Here is a 7,213-nt window from a genome sequence, read left to right on the forward strand (position 1 = left end):
CTCCTCCGCCCCGGCCGCCGCAGCGCCAGTCACCAGGACCCGCGCACGTCCCGCTCGGGCTAGTGGGGACGGGGCGCCAGCCGGGCAGCGCAGGCAAAGTCTGAGTGGAGATCCCGCCGCCGCAGGTCTCGGCCGAGAGCAGAGGGTCCGGGGTCAGCCCAACACTAGCGGAGCCAAGCGGTGCAGTAAAAAACGGCTGCAGCCAGTGGCAGGACCAGGGCGCGCGGGGCTCTGGACTAGCGACCAGCTCGGCCGCCGCCGCCGCCGCCGCCGGAGCCCTGCCCCTCCCCTCCCCCGGAGCCTGACTTCACTCCGCCGCCGGCGCGAGCCCGGCGTAATTCACACTTTGCAGCCGCGGACCCTGCGCCAACCACGGCCGCCGCCACCGTGACGTCACGACGCCGCGCCGCAGGCCCCGCGCCCCGCGCCGCCGCAGCGCCGGGGGAACAGGGCTGGAGACGAGGCTCTGCCGCTTTCGTCCTCCGTCGCGCCCTGCGCTCCAGCCAGGTCCGTTCCCGCCGCACGCATCCCTTCCCTCTCCCCCGTTGCGCCCCACAGCTGCCTCCTCTGCCCCCCCCAGCATCCGAGGGCGCCTGCGCGGGAAGCGGGGTGTCCCAGTCAGAGCTGCGTTCTAGTGTTGGAGAACTCTGAGGTGTGGGGTGGCACCGGCCGGCGCGAGAGGCGCCGTTTCAGCCCGGCGACGCCGGAAACCCAAAGCACTTGGCGCCCTTGGTGGGCTCAGCCCTGACCGCGAGGGGCAAAGCCAACTTTCCCTCCTTAAAGGCCTATTCTTGGGCTCCGCTCGTGACCGCTGCGGCAGTGACGTCAGCGGACCTCGCGAGCCCAGTCCACCCAGCTACGTCACTGCCCGGACAGTGGTGGAGCGTGTCGTCAGGGTTACGGGCCTCGGGCAGGTGAGGCCCGCAGCCATCCAGGCTAGCCGGGTGGAGAGGGGAGGAGAACCCAAGAGTGAGGAGGAGGTCTTTGGATGGAGGGAAAGGAGATTAGAGAAAAAGTAGGAGCATGCAATGAAAGAACAATGAGGAAGGATGGTGTTTAGAAGACGAGGAGGGGAGGGTATGAAAGCAGTATTCTTGCTGACAATGGTTTTTGTTTTTAGCTTTTGATTTTTAGGGAGTGGCAGAGATGAGTTTCTGAAATATTTGGTAAGCTAGATATGTAAATAGTGTGTTCGTTTTCACATTTCTCCTCAAGCCACCAGTTTTTCAGCAGGAATTTGTTCCTCAAGCTTTTCAGCCACTGATACTTCAACCTAAACAAACTGCTCTGGCAAAGGCTTATATGGCTCAGATCTCAAAGATCTTCTACCTTGCACTTATTTTGGATGATGGACACTGGCAAGGTAGCAGACCTTTGATAGCGTTGCGCAACCTGTGACTAATGATGAGATCGGGTACCAAGTGCACATGATTCCGTAAGAGAGAGATTTTTTATTGTATTCCCATGGCATCTCTTTGTATTATTTCTACCATACCTCCTCTGTGTTTTCCTACCTGACTGCCTTCACCATTAAAAGCTCTATATCCCCCGTAATGATAGTATCAACTTTGTCTCCACCAGATGGTGAAACTCTCAGTAGTACAACTAAGGCACCTGCCTTTAAAACTATAATTACTGCTATAATACCTGGTATATCTATTGAGCATCTACTATATGCCTGGGATTATGCTGAGCATATTCTGGTTATCACTTTTAATTCACACAGCTCATAAGGCAGTTACTAGTATCTAAATTGAAAATACGCCCATAGTAACAAATTTGCCCCACACCTTACACATTTAAGTGGCAGGAACTAGCATCAAGTAATGTTTGAGTTCTGTGTACAACTACCCAGAAGATGGTGTTAATGTGATATTAGTGTATGTCAAGTAAAATAAACATATAACATGTAATAGCATCTAAGAGACTCACTTTGATAAAATAATTTAATAAAACAGCACTAAGAAACTAAACAGTGCATCTTCTGTTAGCATAGTAGGTTACTGTGCACTTGGTGTGAGCCAAGAACCATGGTACATATTCTAAATACAATGTTTCCTTTAACTGAACACAGAAGCCATATATGTTGGGTAATTTTATCCCAAGTCTATGGATGAAAAATGAGCTTCAAAGAACATAAATTATTTTCCACAGTGAATTTTTATCTATGATTTCAAAGCCATGCATTTCTCACCATATTAAGTAGTACCTCAAGACCAAAATGTCATCTGTTTTCAATGTTTTTTATTACGCTGTAAAGTGTTATTAGTTACAGCAAAGCAGAGAACCTATAATGTAAAATATATATCTCATATATGATATTACACAAAAAGATTTAAGGAACTGTACTATAGTTAAGGAACTTTACTGTCCACTGTTATGCACCCTGGTGAGTCTGAAATCTATAAGGCTGGAAATTAAGCGTTGATGTTACAGTCTTGATTCTGAAACCTGTACAGCAGACCAACAGACCAAAAACTCAGGTAGGGTTTTTGTGTTTGGAGTCATGGGACAGAATCACTACTTCTTCATGAAATTTGAGTCTTTGCTCTTAAGACCTTCAACTGATCGGAGGAACCAGCTCGCTTTCATACGGGTAATCTGCTTGAAATCAACAAGTTTTAAGTGTCATTTTTGTCCACAAAGTGCCTTTACAGCTGTATCTTTTTTGTTTTTTTTAATGTATTTAGTTGTTGCAGGATCTCATTACACAGCTTGGACTCGTGGTGATCCTCCTGCTTTCAGCCTCTCCAGTACTGGGTTTACAGGCCTGTGCCACTATACCCAGTCTCTGGCCAGCTCAGCCCACCTTGGGGGAAGGGTTTACAGCTATATCTTAAAGGGTTTCACCAAACAACCAAACATTATAGCCTAGCCAACATAAAATTAATCATCACAGAAAGCAAACTCTAAATAATGAAAAATTCATTACCTAAAGCTGCAAAACCAAAAGTGCCTAAGAATAACTTAGGATACAAGACTCATTAGAGGAAACTTACATTGGAGAAGTACAGAAGTAGACTTGGATGTTAACCAAAATATTGATAAACCTTTGAATAGGAAGGTTTAGCTTACTAAAAATAAAAATCAATTCACACTAAATGACTACACTTTTGGGCTGGGGAGATAGCTCAGTAGAATAAGCGCTTGGTTGGCAAGTGCAAGGGCCTGAGTTCAATCCCCGCTTCCACCAAAAAAAATAACTACACTTTTAACATGACCTGTATGTAGTTAAACATTTAACTAGGTAAGGTGACTATGATCGTATGGAAAAAGGATATTAAGTTGTAAAGTTACCCAGGAAGATTATGAACAATAAGAACAACCCAAAATGAATATCTGTTAGGGTTGGTTCAGAGAATCAGAATTGCTAAAAGATACAGAATAAAAGATTTATTGAAGGGGTTTCTTATTTATTAAAATATTATAAAGTGGAGTGGTGAAGGTTATGAAGGTTATGGGATCACAGCACACATACAGAATCAGGACCAAGAACAGGAAATTTGTATGTGTAAAAAAGACTGTTGCCTTACTGTCTGTTAGTGGGTTTGAAGACAGGTGTAAGTCAGCATTGCAGGCGAATGGGAAGAAAAGTTGGGTGGGTGCTGAATGAGATGAAGCTTGGATGAATTAGAATCTATGAAGAGACACTGGCACCCATGTCTTGCATCTACCCTAAGTGACACATGACATGCAGAAGAGTACTCTTCAGTAGCTCTACTGGTAGAGCGTTGAGCTACAGACCTGACAAAAAACTGGTGCCTGTACCCAAGGAATTACATGTGCCTGTTGCTGGTTGCAGAGAAGCTGGAGAAGCTGCAGGCCCTGTGACTGCTCCTTGACAATGAAATGAGTCAAGTCAGTGAATATGTAAAAGTTCTCAAGGTACGTGGGATACGCATAGATCTGTGGGTAATTATTCCACATCTACTTTTCAAATCTTAAAAATTTCTGTTGTCAACCAAAAAGGAAAGAGAGTATTCTGGGAAATGTTTCAGCTTAGCAAAAGTTAGCAATATAAAACCGTCCCTGATTACCTTGACCTTCATACACATTTATTTATATTTAATTTTCAAATAAAGCCCATAGTAGAAAGGTACTTCTGCCTGTAAGATGTGACTTTTCCCTCGTACAACCAAAATCAGCCCACCCCCTTCGATGTAGATGCATAGTTCCTTGAGTGATGTTCCTTCCTCCTCTTGATAGGTCCCTGTGGATACTTAGATGTTCAGAAACTTAAATACTAAGCTGTAAGTCTACCTACTTTTTAATGATGAACTGTAATCATGTGATATATGAACATAGAAGAATGAGAGGAAAACAGTGGTTAATAGATGCACAGTATACTTATAATATAGCATAAATATATCAAAATGAAGGAAAGTGCTCATAACTACTACAGACCTTGTGTCTGCAGCTGGTGATGTCATAGTTACTACTATCTGCCTTCTTTCTTTTCTATTCCATTTTATATTTCCTTGTCATCAGCAAACATCTTAGCTGGTTATGGCTTCTTGTTTTATGGGGTGACCTAACTTTCATTCCTAAAGGGTTTGAGCCTTTACAGTAGAAACTATTAAATTGTTATAGCTTCCAGTTAACTCATAATAGAGCCTAAGATTGCTAAATACCAAGTGGTATCGCCAAATAATTTCTTATAATTTCTGTGGTCTATGCATTTTCCTTCCATCTTCTAGTGTCTAGTACCTTGATAGGGTCCACCAAATTCTGTTTGATAAGATCAATCATTCCAGGTATTACAATAATCTCCTTTTGCTGATTACACTAGCTGTCAAATGACAGTCTCAACTTCCAGTTTACCTAAACTCATACTGAGAGCAGTCTTTGGGAGATGCCCAAAGTTGTAAGGATGTGAAATAAAATTTTTGAATTTATTCCACTTGGTGTCAAGCCAGCACCTTGAATCCTGGATCATGGCTACATTTGCTCATCTATTTCGAACATATACTGAAGCCTGAAGAACATTGTCTTGTCTTATAAGATGTCGATAGGTACACAACTGTCACGATTATTGAGTCTTTAAAAGTCTATTGCAATTCCACAACATGGATAAGCCCTAAAAGCCTGATAAATAAGAAAAGCCAGGCACAAAAACTCATATAATGGTGACTTTATCAATTTGAAATATCCAGCAGGGGCAAACCATGGAGACAGAAGACCAGTTGGTGGTTGATAGAGGTTAGCATGGGCAGAGGTTAGGGAGTAACTGCTTAGTGGGTATGAAATTTCATTTGGGGATGATGAAAAATTCTGGAGCCAGATAATGATTACAGTTACACAACACTGTGAATGTGCTTAATGCCTTGGAATTATGTCCTCTAAAGTGATTAAAATGATAAATTTTCTTATAATGTAAATTTAGCCATGATAGAAACAGAAGAACAATTGTTTATATCAGACTAGCTACTCTGGGCAAGATAGTAAAATCAGTGAATTATAATGAACATTAACCCATTTCTGCTTTGTTAAAAGGAATTTCTTGTAATAACAAGATGGTCACTAAAGCACTTTGTAAGTCCATAGGTAGTTTTAATAGAAACATTGCAGACAAAAAAAAAAAAAAAAAAAAAGGAAAGAAATTCACTTTCCATTAGTGGCAAAAAAGGAATGCCTATATGTGTCCCAATGTAATATGGCTAATGGCTGATACCTCTAGGGAATAAAGTTTTAGATTTGATCTCTGCTGCTAGCAAATTGGCTATTCCAACTAGCTGTAGCCAAAATGGCCTTGTTGAGTGAAAAAAATCCAAACTCTGGACCCATATCAAGCCACCTTCCTGCCACAATGCCCATCAGGCAAGGATAGAAATAGATGGCATTGAGTTGGGGACACTGAAGAAATTGCACCGACTTGGTTTTTATGATTGTTCTTTAATGAGGTTCCTCTTTGATGAAACGAGACAAATGTCTTCACACTAGGTGTCCATTTGGCCTGTCCACGTGTACTCTTTCCTAGCCCTCCTTTCCACTAGTTCTAAGCTCTAGATCACCCAGCCAAACAGGTGTTGCCCATGAATAAATATAGAGTTGTATGTCTTTTTCTCTGTTAAGTCATCAATAATAGCAGAAATACTGCACCAAGTTCTGCCACTAAGAATGTTTCTCTCTTCAGGACCACCCCATAAATGAGCCTCCAGTAGCTATCAGCTTTCTGTGCTGTAAAATACAGAGATATCTGTAATTAAATCCCAGGGGCTGGCCAAACAGCTCAGGGGATTAAAGCGCCTGCCTAGGCAGACACAGGGCCAGAGGTTGGATCCCTGGGCCTACCATGCTGCCCCCCACCCCCAGGGCATGCTGAGACAGCAATTGAGACTGGGCATGGTGGTACACGCCTGTAATCCAAGCTCTTGGGAGGCTGTAAACAGGCGAATCACTACAGATCAGATCTAGTAGTGAGACCCTGTAGACCCTTCCCTAAAATATAAAAATAAATAAAAATAAATCCCAGATATTTTTCTCAACAGGTTATAAGTGACCTATTGCTTTAGACATGAATTGAGAGGTAAAAACTAATGTAAGGTAGAGATTGTGGGTACCTGGGCTGCCTGTTCATACTATGTACTTTCGTTTTTAAAAATATATTTGAGCCTCATTTCATGTGTACCACTTCCTTTTAATAATGATGCTGAATCCCAACTTTTTTTTATTTTGAGACAGGATCTTGCTAAACTGCTCAGCTGCCCAGGCTGGGCTCACATTTGCAGTCTTTCTGCCTCAGCCTCCCAGAGTGCTGGGATTACAGATGTGAGCCACCATACTGAGAAAATAGTTATTTAAATGTAAATCATAAGAGTAAAGTTTAAATATTTAATAAATGTGTTAGAAGCTGAAGATATTTTACCAAAATATGAAAATTAAAGATACAAATAATATGAAAAAAAATATCAAACTAGAGTTCTGATTCAATGGGCTTAAACGTCATATAATCGACTGAGAAAAACAAAACTAAAAAAAAAAAATTGAGAAAAAAATAACTTAAGAAAACTGAAGGAAAGAACATGATACAGATGGTGAGAGCCAGGTTCATGCCTAGAATAATAGATATACAAAAAAACAGTGAAATTTCAAATGAGTATAGAACTAAACTTTAAAAACTTCCTGGGAATGGACATAAAAGTAGGTCACATAAATAGGGTCATAGGTTGGCATGGGAAAAGCAGTCTCAGCAACACATTAGAAACTAGACAAC

The sequence above is a fragment of the Octodon degus genome, unplaced genomic scaffold (assembly GCF_000260255.1).
Source record: "Octodon degus isolate 3935 unplaced genomic scaffold, OctDeg1.0 scaffold00091, whole genome shotgun sequence".
Taxonomy (NCBI): Eukaryota; Metazoa; Chordata; class Mammalia; order Rodentia; family Octodontidae; genus Octodon; species Octodon degus.